The following is a 12,978-nucleotide window of genomic DNA, read 5'->3' as shown; positions in this document are numbered from 1 at the left end:
CCGCCCATCCCACCTCTCAAGGATGCAAGAGAGGGGTGCCTGCCCAGGAACAGGGTCTGGACCAGAAGGCACGGGAGAACTCAGGTTTTCCAGCCGTCCTGTCCGCGTTGCAGCATTGGTGCGGGCGATGGTGGTGCAGTCCGCCGTCCCAGAGACAGTTCTGAACCACCTGAGGGCTGGAGCAGTGCCCCCTCCCTACCCTGGCCCCAGTCAGAGGCCGGATCCTTTCCATTGGCCCAGCCCCAGCTAAAATGCACTTTGGAATCACACAAACCAGCATTCAAATCCCAGTTCCATGACTTATTAAGCCAAATTCTTACCACCCATGAGCCTCAGCTCTCTCACCTGTGCAATGGGAACCATCGTGCCTTTTGCTCAGACGTGTGGCGAGAACTCAGTAGGATAACGTCTTTGAGGTGCATGGCCCAGCGCCGGGCACACGTGGCTCTGTGGTGGAAGGCCCCTGCTGGGGCGGTCACATCTGATGAGGGGATACTTCTCAAAGCCTCCTGGCCTCCGGGAAGCTCCCGCCTCAGGGCTCTCCAGGGCTCAGCAGCCACAGCTAAGGCCTCGCTGCTGGCTCCACGACCTCGCCACGCTGCTCACCATCCATTGGCTGGACCGTTGGAGCCACTGAAGACGCTGTCGCTCTTCCCCGAACAAGGACAAGCCTGGGTTTTTATAACATAATTTTCATTTTTCTTCCCCAAGGACTTTCCCACGCCGAGAGCTGCCTAGTTGGCCCTCCTGTGCCCCAGCCTGGAATTGTGGTGGAGCCGAAAGCTATTCTGAGATCCTTTTTAGCCTCACAGCTATTTCAGGCTCCGGCGTAGACATGTGGAGGGAACCCAGTGCTCTCTGCCCATGTCTCAGCCCCAGCGTCCAAGACTGGTTCTTTCATGCTCCTGACACCCTCCGATCCCGGAGGTGGTGGCTGGGATGGAGCAGGAAGGGGCACGCACGTGCCACCCAGCCCACAGCTGAGCTAGAGAGGGTCCAGAAGGGTTAGGTCTAGGGGTTGAGACTGAGCCCCAGAGAGGCAGGCAGGGGTGCACCCCCACCCCATGAGCTGGCCGACTGGCAGGGGGTTGGGGGGCTGCCCCGTGTGGACCTGCAGCTTCCAGTCCTAGCCAAGTGAAGGAGCTCGCCTCCGCCTGCTGAGTTCTCAGCGGGTGTCCCTCCTTCTGGGCCAGCGTTCATTCACTTTTGCCACAAGTGTTACTGGGTGCCTGCTGTATGCCAGGCACTGTCCTAGGCTCCGGAGGCACAACTGTGGACAAAACAGACAAAACCCCCTGCTCTCGTGGAGCTTTCATTTAACAGATATCATCCTGACGAACTTGCACTGGCCTTCACAGTTTGCAAGGCACTTTCCGAAGAGATAACCCTATTGGATTCTCTGCATTAACACAATATATGTTGTTCTCTAATCGCCTGTTCCCATCTCATTCTCCCAGTAATTCTCCAAGTTAGACGCCATGCCGCCATCCTGCTGACAAGGAGACCGAGACTCCAGAAGAGTCACTAAACTGTGTGCGGCCCACACAGCCAGGAAGTGGCAGAGCGACTTTAGGGCCTACGCCAGATCGTGGGCACGGAGAAGCTGGCAGCATCCACTCACGGAGAAGCTGGCAGCATCCCCTCACAGAGAAGCTGGCAGCATCCCCTCACTGAGAAGCTGGCAGCATCTACTCACAGATGCTCAGGCTCCGTGAGACGCAGAGGCCAGAGGTGAGTCCTGTGGGATAACGTGGCGTCCACGGTGGAGGCGACTTGCGTTTGCCCCACGCAGGGCTCCCTCCACCCCAGCCCACGTGAATGGAGAACGGGGCTCTGCCCAAGTGCGTGTGGGCTCCTGGGCACTCTGGGCACCGTGGGGCAACCCGCCCCAGGGCTGGGCACTGACAGTCCCGCGGCCCTTCCCGTCTGTCCGCGAGGAATCCTCCTCGTAACTTGCCCACCTGCATCCCACCCGGGAATCTTTTCCCCCAACACAACCCTGCCCTACGAGGCTCTGGTTTGCTTTTTTGTGCCCCCAAAACCAACATATCCCAGACGGGTGTGGTGCCTCTTCTGCCCGCACATCTGATGCATTGCTTAGACCTGTCTCGTGCCTGTCTATACCATCGTCTGGCTGACAGTGGTCGGCAAACTCATTGGTCAACAGAGCCAAATATCAACAGTACTTCTTCAAAATAGACTTGCTCGGCCGAAAACCGACTTCAGCGCATGGGCCATGAAGTTTCAATCACACTGTACGCATGCCCGCATGTATTTTGTGGAAGAGCCACACTCAAGGGGCCAAAGAGCTGCATGTGGCTCGCGAGCCACAGTTTGCCGACCACGGGTCTAGCACATTACTGCCCCTCGAGGGGCTCGGCCAGTGGTCACGGAGCGCGTGTTGAAGGAATTGGTGACTTCTAGCCCGTCTTAGTTGCATGGAGAGACTGGGCTGGTTATTATGTGGCCACAGCTGCCTCACAAAAGAGAATGGTTTCTCTTCATTTTTCCTCCCGTCCATATTTGTGGCCTCCAAGCATTATTGCTTGAAGGCGTTTCTGGAGGCTTTGGGGCCCTGGCCCCCCTGAGCTGGACGCCGAGTGTGAGATGGCTGGGGGTCTGTGCAAGCTGAGGCGTCTTGGTGTCTTAGCCACACTGCCCACCTGCTAACGAAACTGATAATTTGGGGATGGCCAGGAGGACCCAGAGGAAGGTGCCTCGGGGCCATGGAAGATGCCAAGATAATGCACGTGTGTGTGGCTCGCGGCTTGGTTCTCTGTGAGGCTGCTCCGTCCCAGGAGACCAACTGCGACAATCAGTTGCACCTGTCATTGGGGTGGCCCCTGGGGTTGGCTCTCCTAGGGGGGGTCTGCCGGGCCGCAAGGAGATTGCTGCTCAAACAGCTCCCCCTGAGCGTCCCTTGCACAGACCCCACTCGGAGGGCAAACAGCCAAGGAAAACACACCTGTGGACTCTCCAGCACCACGGTTTGGTTGGGTAATCTCTTTACCGTAAACCTCTGGTCCCTCCCCACTTGATAAAAGTCTATTTTTGTCTACAATTCTACTTTAGGGCCATCCTCATCTGACTGGTGGCCTGAGGGCTAACTAAGGTCAACGGGTTATTTTTTTTTTTTGGTTCAGAACACAATTTTTTTTTTAAATGAAATGCTTTCAGGCGGGATAAGCCTTTTCCAGTTGTCCCGGTTCCCACTGGCCCCTCCCATGTTGCACAGAGTGTGTTAGGAGCAGGCAAGTGGCTGGGAGCATGGCCACACCACCTGTGTCTGAGTCCAGGGTCCACCCCTCACCTCTCTGTCCTCCCGCCTTTTCACCTGCAAAGTGGAAATAATAACAACTATCTCATAGGTGAGTTGTGAGGATGACTGCCTTAATACATCTAAGTGTTTGGTACAGTGCCTGGCCTTGGGTTATACAGTGAGTATTGACTGGGCATGTACTATGGCCAGTAGTATGGGGGATACATCAGGGAACAAAACAGACAAATCTTTGCCCTTACAGCACCCACATGGGGGCAGAGCGGGGGACAGAAAATGAAAAAGTAGATTATAGCCCTGGCCAAGAGGCTTTGTTGGTTGGAGCATTGTTCTGTGCAACAAAAGGTTGTGGGTTCAATCCCCAGTCAGAGCACACAGAGGAGGCATCCGATCCAAGTTTCTCTCTCACAATGATGTTTCTCTCTCTCTCTCTCTCTCTAAAAACCAGTGGAAACATATCCTCAGGTGAGGATTTCTTTAAGTGGATTATATAGTAAACATCATGGCAAATGCTATGGAGGAAGATACATCAGGGAATGGGGTGGAGAACGCTGGGGTTGCAATTCGAAAAGGCTAGTCAGGGAGACCCCGCTGAGAAGAGGCCTCCACAAGACTCCAGGAAGGTGAGCGAGAGCCAAGTGGAGCTCGGGGTCGGCTATTTTTATTACGACCTGTCTGGTCCCCTGAGGCCTTTGAGTTTGTGACACTGCTATTCGCTTCTGTGGACAGAGACTGTGGAAACCGGTCAGTGGTTCTGATCTTGATTGGAAAAAGGCAAGGGCGGTGGGCTGTGGATAGGAGCATGGACAGCCCCAAAGAAATAGCCTGAGTGTTGTGTCTATCTCCTCTTCTTGAGGGAGGGCCGGGCATCATGCCCCCTGGCCTGGGCTTGACCGGTGCCATCTATTACTACTAATGAGGGCCCGTGTGCAGGCGGAAGAGCAGTAGTCCTGGACTGCGGGCTGGAAAAGAGCGAGAAAGAGTGATGGAGAGGGCAGGGTGGACACAGCCAAAGGCCCCGTGTTTCTGGTTGAGCTGATGATCCTGGGCCAAAGGCTGGGAGCCGTGAAGGGAGCTCTGTTTCCAGCTCATTAGAAACATCAGTGGTTTGACTGCAAGGCCAGCTCCTGATGGGATGCACATCTAAGCAGATGGAGACATTTCTGCCCGAGTTGCTATTTTAACAGGCAACAATTTGTGTGCCCACCAGGAAACCAGGTTTGGTATGAAAATAGAGCCTTTCCCTGGCGTCTTGTATTTGGGGAGCAGCAGTAGCTGGCTTCCGGTCCGTGCTGTTCTGGTGTAGAAAACAAGGCCCCAGAGGAGGGTGTGGGGGAGGGGGAGGGACCCACGACTGCCAAGGCTGCTGCTTTTTTTTTTTTTTTTCTTTTTCAGGCACAAGAGAAGCAGGAGGAATAAGGAGGCTGACCATCCCTGCCTCGAGTGGTGACTGTCGGAATTACAGGAGATGTCCCACAGAAAGGTGTGGTTCCCTTCTCCTCCCCTCGGACCCCACACACAGCAGAGGAACCCCTTCTCTGGGATAGGCAAGCCTTGAGGGGGGTTGGGGGAGGCAGAGGGATAGAGGCAACCCAGCCTGGAGCTGCAGGGAGGTCTGTGGGATCCTCTGGCAGGGCCAGTCCCCTGAACCCCACTCTGAGGATGAGACCTATAACTGGGAGCAGAGTGAGCAGGGAAAAGGGGGCGGGGAGGATGTTTCACATCCTGGCTGGCAGTGGCTTTCCCATCTTTCCTTTCCTCCTCTGCCTCTGGCCCTGCCTTGTGTAAAAATGTCACCGGGCTATTATCCAAAAGATCCCATTATTTCTCAATGCCTACCTGCGTCAGGAGCTGTGCCTGCTTACAGGAACTGCAAAGGGTCCCCCACTGCGAACCAAGAGGGCGGGGCGCAAAGCCCCAGGTGCGGAGCGCACAGCCCAAGAAGGTCATGGGGCCTCCTGTGCAGAAGGGCCCCAAAGAATGTGATCGCTCCAGTCCGGGCCGGAGAAGGTGCCCCTAGCGCGCGAGCTCCCCTGTCTCCACTCCTGGGCCAGCGTCTCCCTTCTGCTCTGCTTTAGCGAATTGTCTCATTCTGTTGGCGCCGAGGGCCCTGGGCAGAAGGACCTTGGTTTGGGTCCCCAGCCCGGAAGGGTCAGTAATGAAGACAGTTGTCCCAGGTGTAGACGCTGAGCCTGCCTCTAAGGTGCACGGGAGGTTTACTGGAATGATTCCGGGCCTCTCACATGATCCAGGGAAGCTGTGGGAAGGGCAGAGCAGGACAGCTCTTGAACTCCAGAGCAGTTCATGCACTTGGACTCTGCTGTGGTTCATAACCCAGCTCAGCGTCCATGTCTCTAACCCCCATGTCCCTCAGCCCCCAGGTCACATTGCAGGACGACTGGTCCCCGTCGGGTCAGGTATGTGCCTCAGATCAACCCGTCAGTGACTTACCTGGCATAGTAGATACTTGGAGTAGATCTTTTTATTTATTTTTGTTACGCCTCACCTGAGGATATTTTTTCCATTGATTTTTAGAGAGAATGGAAGGGAGTGAGGGAGGGGGGGGGGGGGGGGAGAGTTTTTTTTTGTGTGAGAGAGAGAGAGAGAGAGAGAGAGAGAAACATCAATGTGAGAGAGAGAGACATGAACTGGTTGCCTCCCACAGTTACCCAAATGGGGAGGGGGAGCTGGGGGGGGACTGACCCTGCAACTCAGTTCTGTGCCCTTGGCAAGAAATTGAACCCGTACCCAAGACCCTTCTGCGTGAGGGCCAACACTCTACCCACTGAGCACACCAGGCCAGGGTGGAGTGGATCATTTTTAACATCCTCCTCAACAAAGATATCTTCAGTAATAATCATGAAATACAGCTAGTAATAGTAATAGCATAAAAGAAGCACAGTGAAAAAGGTTTATTATTGAGCTTTGTACGTGAATTCATGCTAATAAAATGTAATTTTAAAAGCAAGATGCAAACGAAAATACCTACTGCAGTATAATAAAAGAAAAAAGGTAATGAAATAGTACTCTTTATTACATTACTGTGCTTTTTGGAAAAAAGGAAAATAAATTAGTACTTGCATATTGGTCTGTCACCAGTGATGAGTAATAATATTTCAGTATTTGTTTTCAGTTGCAACTTTCGTATACTTGTAAGTTATTTTGTCAAAAATTAATATTTGCATATTCATGTTCAACAGGCAGTATAAGATAGATCCATCTATCTTTGCTCGTGGTTGACCAAACAACAGTTTTTATTAATTTTAATTTAAAATTTTTATTTCATATGAAGTAATACACAAAATAAGGATAAATTGAGCAAAGATTCCCAAAACTCCCATTTCACAATAAATTCAAAGAATTGCAATACTATTCGTGTCTTAGGTATTAATTCCAGGAGCTTTCAAATTTGACACAGTTGAAAATTCTCTAGTAAAATAGAAATGTCATTAACATCTTAATCATTTTTCGTTAAATCTCCCAAAGTTCTTGTTTTACAGAAATCAGAGGAAATGTCTGAATAATAGCAAACATTAACGCTATTTGACCCATTCATTGCTTTATATCAGGCATCCCGTTCTTGGTGGTCAGGATCAAGCCATTCAAACATGGCCCCTTGGATTTCTCCTATCTCGTAAGCCCAACATCTTTCCTCTTGGCTTTCACGACAGGACAGAATTAAAGTAATTCAAGTTCTGTTTCTTCATGTTGGTAATCACTGTGCTATTATTGCTTCTTTCGAGTCTAGGTAAGGAGTTGGTAGCACTACAGAGCTGGGCACATAAAGTGGGCGTGAATGATTCCCAACTGTTGAGGACGTCCTGGAAGCAAGCTGTGTGGCTGAGTCTGCGTACTGCGTGACGGAGCAAGCGGGAGTTCTGCAGTTAGCTTTCATGTAGAATGGGAGCTCTAACGGTAAGTAATAAAAATGTGCTAATTGGAAGCTAGATACATATGATTAAAACACAGCAGCAGTGTGGCAGTTGTTTAGAACTTAGGCCAACAAAGGATTTTTTTCAGGAAGGGGCTCTTTATCGTGGACGTTGTTTAGCATTGCCAGCACATGGTGGTAATAAAAAGCACATTGACTTCTGGTTAGTTATATTATTGCTTTTAAATTCTGTACCGACTTCCTCATTGCTGGCACCCAGGAAGGTTTCTCCCCTTGCCCAGCCTTTGGCACACCACCGCATGCAGCTACTGGTGCTGGTGGAGCGTGTTGGTGGGTGATAGAGACAAAGACGTCATGGCCCACCCTGAGTTTTAGGGGCTGTACTCAGAGAAGGGGGCGCTGTTATGACTTAGGCAACTGCTCCACGTGGTGTCCATTACATTCTCCCCCTTAGTTGCTTAGCATAGAACACACACACAGAGTTCACTTCAACCCATATGTCCTGCTGCCCAGCATGATCTGACATGCCCACATACAACCACAAATGCCAAGGGCTCTGAGCAAAGTTACGTTAGCTACTGCGTCCAAGGGGATGCCACGGAGCCATGTTCTCCATTCCTTCTCTAGTCAGATTGAGATCCCATCTGATATTCATCAGACTAACAAACAAAGCCAGTAATAACACACCCCATCCTCAAAGTCTACACCAGCAGGATTTCTCTCATCTTCGCAGTAATCCTCAGCCAGTTCTTGTGTAGACTTCTCTCTTCTCTACATTAATCCCACATAACCCCCTCCAGACCACAGGGAGTTCAAACGCTTGCCATCGAGTGGGCCTTGCTAGCGGGGAGCCCAGGAGAGTGGATGGTTGGGTTCCTCCAGTGGGTGGGAGTGGGTTGCAGTGAGGAATGTTCCAGAGAGTCTTGAAGGCTGGGGTACACCAGTCCCTCTACAGTTCCTCCTGTATGTCACAGCTTCCTCTGCCAGGATCCCATTTTTCCCTGATCATGTACGAAACTAGTGAGTTCATAAATGCAATCGCCTGAAGTGTCAGTTTCTGAACGTGGTTTTCAGTGATTTCAGACCAATAGCGAGTGGGATCATATTAAGACCTTGGCTTTGGACTTAGGCCTACAGGGAAGACCTCCGGGACGGAGTTTGCTGTTCCCTTACAGTAGGTGTTCCGACGCACTCAGAAGCATCGCTGTCTGAGACAAGCAAAACTGGAAGAGGAGAATCACATCGCAGGCCCACAGTCAAACAAACAGTCTCTCAGTACTGTCCCCACCCAACTCCACGTTCTCTCTCCCCGGATTTTCCCCTGAAGCTTGCTCTTTTTAGAGTAGTACGGGCAGATTTAGAGTATCTACAGTCTGCCTTTGAGTAAAGACAGCCCATTTTCAAGAGGAAGAAAAAGGATTCAGGCTTTGGAGACAATGTTGGGGCTTAAATCTCACATTATTAATTTTTACCTGTGTTCTTTCTCTGTGCCTCAGTTTTCCATCTGTAAATGAGGATAATAGTTCTTATCTTTTAGGGTTATTAAAGAGCACTTGGCACATATGAGTACTCAATACACATTAGCTCTCATTTTTATTGGGCATCTAATTATTGGGTACTCACTATGTGACAGTCAGTGTGTGTGTGTGTGTGTACACACAGTGTATATATAGACACCCACACACCATGTAATATTTCTTTGCTCATCAAGGTAGGTACATAGTCTGTTTTATTTACTGCTGGGTCTTGGTATCACAATGCCTTGGCATAGAACGCACCCAAAAACATTATTTGAGTAAATAAATGTTTCGAGAAATCCCTAAACCAGGGGTGGGCAAACTTTTTGACTCGAGGGCCACAATGGGTTCTTAAACTGGACCGGAGGGCCAGAACAAAAGCATGGATGGAGTGTTTGTGTGAACTAATATAAATTCAAAGTAAACATCATTACATAAAAGGGTACGGTCTTTTTTCTTTTTTTAGTTTTATTCATTTCAAACGGGCCGGATCCAGCCCGCGGGCCGTAGTTTGCCCACGGCTGCCCTAAACAGACACATATATGTGCGCACACACATATGATTACAGAGCATCCAATTTCAGGAAATATTTCAGTATACAAACTCTGAGGTTTCAAGAGAAGAGATTAACTCAGCAACTTGGAAGGACTCGAGGAGGGAGTGGGAAGTTGTCCCCAGTGAGGAGATAATGCAGAGGAGGAGGAGAGAGAGAGGAAGTCCTGGGAATCTGGACTGTTAGCACCAGATTGGCTGGCCACCCCTAATGGGCCCCTGACTCGGGCCCCCAGGGGAGGCTGCCCTGATTCTCAGGGTTTTCGCCAGGGTGGGGGGTGCAGGTTTCCAGCGCTTCCTCTGGACCATGTGTCTAGTGAAACAGTAGTTGCTTCCCTCTAGACATCCAGAAGCTGCTTTTCTATTTAGGCCAGTCCGCTCAGTGTTCCAGAGCCCTGGGGGTTGCTTTTAATGACAATTCCCGGGCATTCTGTCATTTGCTGAGTCACTGCTTAAGCACATTCCTGCAAAGGAGTCTGGGACTCCCCTGACTAAAGCAACAGCTCAAACTCACCGCAGCTGATCTCCAGGGTTATTCCTGCCAGGTGAGCTTCCCACTTCCCATCTGGCGCAGACCTTTGTCCGTGTGCTTTTCCCAGGATTCACAGGCTGCCGTGACCTTCAGCGGGAGCACTCCACAGTCCTGCTCAGCTTCTCCTAGGACCGTGGTCGGCAAACTGCGGCTCACGAGCCACATGCGGCTCTTTGGTCCCTTGAGTGTGCCTCTTCCACAAAATACCACTTGCGGGCGCGCGTACAGTTGAAACTTCGTGGCCCATGCGCAGAAGTCGGTTTTCGGCCTGGGCGAGTCTATTCTGAAGAAGTACTGTTGATATTTGGCTCTGTTGACTAATGAGTTTGCCGACCACTATCCTAGGACCTTCTGCCCGTCCGCTTCTGCCGGGGTTCTTGTTCCAGCATTAAGAAGGGTTCAGCAATCTGGAGAAGGCTGTGCATGGATTAATAAAGAGTCCAGAGACAAAATATAATTTTGAAAGGCATTTGGGGGTCAGAGGAGCTTAGCTTAAAGGAAACAAAGATCTAAGTTTCTAAAGTCTAAGATCTAAGGCAGCCGTGGGCAAACTACGGCCCGCGGGCCGGATACGGCCCATTTGAAATGAATAAAACTAAAAAAATGTAATGATGTTTACTTTGAATTTATATTAGTTCACACAAACACTCCATCCATGCTTTTGTTCCGGCCCTCCGGTCCAGTTTAACAACCCATTGTGGCCCTCGAGTCAAAAAGTTTGCCCACCCCTGATCTAAGGTCTTAGGTCTAAGGTCTCCTTGCCTCAGTGCCCCATGGTTTTTATTAACACAACTTGTCCTGAGGCAAGGCAGAGATATACACTTCAAAGGGTATACACAAGCATTGTCAGAATGGGGGAATTAGACTATGGCAGGTGTTTGGCCAGTAGGAGGCAATAACATGTAGATTAAGATGCCCTTTAGCTGTCTGGCAGCCAACAATCATCCCTTTTCAGGTTTGGGGAAATGCCATCAGCCATTCCCAACAGGTGACTACATATGTGACTCAACCCTGTTGAGTCCCCAAGTTCCATCAACCTTTTGATGAAACTCTTGAAATTATGACATGCTAGAATTGGCTTCCCGCAACTTCTCCATCCTAGTTTCTGGAGACAGGCCAAGCCTGAGCACTCGAACCAAAGAATGCGAGGGGCTGGTGGGGATCACTTCTTTCTATCTGCTCTCTAGAGAAACAGCAGGCACCCACATAAAGTGGAGTTTAGCAATCTCACACTAAGCCACAAAGCCTTAATAACGTAGTCCTCCTCATTTGGGAATTTTTAAGGCTTAGAGGTATTCAGGATAATTCTACTAGTTTGGCATATGGTTGATGTAGACAGAAAGCTCTTTATCCATTAATCAGTACACTACTTGAGCAGCAAGCTTTCATCCAACAGCAATAAATAAGCAAATTACAAATGGCTTTATATAGTTAGAAATGATGGGCCTGCAAAATGAGCCCATTCATTTAAGCATTCGGTCATCAAAAATATAGTGAGAACTTGCTTGCTATGTGGAAGGCTGCTAGGCAAGTGGGAAATAGTGAGACAAATTATGAGGGAACAAATATTGATTTTGCTGCACATAATCTTGGGTGCTTTGCCAATCTTTGCATTTACACTTTGCAACAACTTTGTAAAGTAATGTGGCAAAAAAACTGGTACTTGTCCCCTCCATATTCATTCTTCCAAAATATTTCTTAATAGGATGATGGAAGAATCAGATACTCAGATCTGGTAAATAGTTCCTAAGCCTCCCTTGCAGCTAGGTGTGGTCATGTGACTAAGTTCTAGTTGACAGGATTGGCACTAAAGTGATATGTGCAATTTTGAGGTGAAGCCCTTACTAAGGGAGCTATTTCCTCTCTCCTCCACCTTCCCAGGAACTGGAAATAGATGTGGCTTAGGGCTGGTGAGTAAGCTTTAGTTCACCTGCACAGCATTAGAGTAATGAGGCAAAAAGAACCTGGGTCTCTGGCTGGCTTCAAAGAACAGTTTCCTACCTGTCCTCAACCATCTGCCCACCAATGGGTCATTACATAAAAGGACAATAAATTTCTATCTTATTAGAGTTGTTCTACTTGGAAGGAAAATAAGGAAGTTAAGCAAATTTTCTAAGATCACTGAAGTACTACATGACAGACTCAGGTCTGATGTGTTCTGCTACCTCATGCCACTGGCCCTAACGTAAGCAGAGAGCCTCGGTTGTGAAACCCCTGGGTTTCTCAAGAAAAGCAGTTGTCCTGCCAAGATTTTAGTGGGTCATCTTGGGAAAAGCTCGATGCAAAAGATGAGGCCAGCACTCCCTGAATGCCTGCTAGTGCCAGACATCCTGATGTGCCCCTTACATACGCTGTAGAATGAAGACCCAGATGTCACTCTCAAAATGTGCACAATCTCGGACGACATGTGCTTAAATGACAGTGAGTTCTACACAAGAAAGAGCAAAATAAGGGCTAAGTGGGTGGAGAGCGTGGAAACTGTGTGTCTGGCTGCACAGGATCAGGAGCAGCTTCAAGGAGGAGGGGGCACTGAGCTTGGGCTTGCAGAACAGGTGGCATTAGGGAGACAGAGCATCGCACGTAGAGAGAGAGGAGCGTGAACAATGGACAAGAAGCTGGGCAGCACCAGAAGCTGTCCCTCAGTGTGGCCGGAACGGCAGATCCATGAGGGGTGACAATGACAGGTGGGCTGGGTCAGATTAGGGCGGGCTTCAGAGGGCAGGCCAAAGAGCTCAGACTTCATGTGTAGGGTCCAGGGTGCCTGTAGGGTTCTGAATAAGATGGTAGAAAATTCAGAATTTGGGGACTATTTCCTAAGCCCCTCCTGGACCCCAGGCACTGAATAAAGATGAATCCGTCTGCAATGTGGATGGCAGTGACACTGTGGAGGAGGCAAGGCCAGACAGGAAACCAGGAGGCCAGCTAGGAGGCTAAGTAGGGAGGCAGCAGCGGGGGGGAGAGAAGAGGGGGGACGGATGTAAGAGACGTAGGGAGGGCAGCACCCACAACGCTGGGCACTGGGAGTGGGAAGCAAGGGAGAGAGAGGAGCCTGTGACAACTAGGAGGTTTGTTTTCATCTAGACCAGTGGTTCTCAACCTTGGCTGCACATTGGAATCACCTGGGAATCTTTTTAAAATCCTGATTTCTGGGCCTCATCCTCCAGAAATTCTGTTTCCTTGTTACTAATGTTGTGGCCCCACCCCATAA

The 12,978-nt window shown here is 49.9% G+C and overlaps 1 long non-coding RNA gene across 2 annotated transcripts in view; it reads left to right on the top strand.

The window, feature by feature from the left end:
* Positions 1 to 12,978, top strand: part of LOC102262758 — a 17,503-nt gene that overhangs the window by 2,131 nt on the left and 2,394 nt on the right. The window contains exons 3-5 of one of the 2 annotated variants that reach the window (XR_313202.2): positions 1,458 to 1,731; positions 4,673 to 4,760; positions 7,026 to 7,192. This is a non-coding gene — a long non-coding RNA (uncharacterized LOC102262758). Of the gene's footprint in view, positions 1 to 1,457; positions 1,732 to 4,672; positions 4,761 to 6,738; positions 6,912 to 7,025; positions 7,193 to 12,978 lie in introns of those variants that run through there. The other variant, XR_001360852.1, reaches the window with a different exon arrangement.

This window comes from Myotis brandtii, unplaced genomic scaffold (assembly GCF_000412655.1).
Source record: "Myotis brandtii unplaced genomic scaffold, ASM41265v1 scaffold131, whole genome shotgun sequence".
Classification (NCBI taxonomy): Eukaryota; Metazoa; Chordata; class Mammalia; order Chiroptera; family Vespertilionidae; genus Myotis; species Myotis brandtii.
Note: the sequence above shows the minus strand (reverse complement) of the source record. Positions and strands in the feature narration are given on the sequence as shown.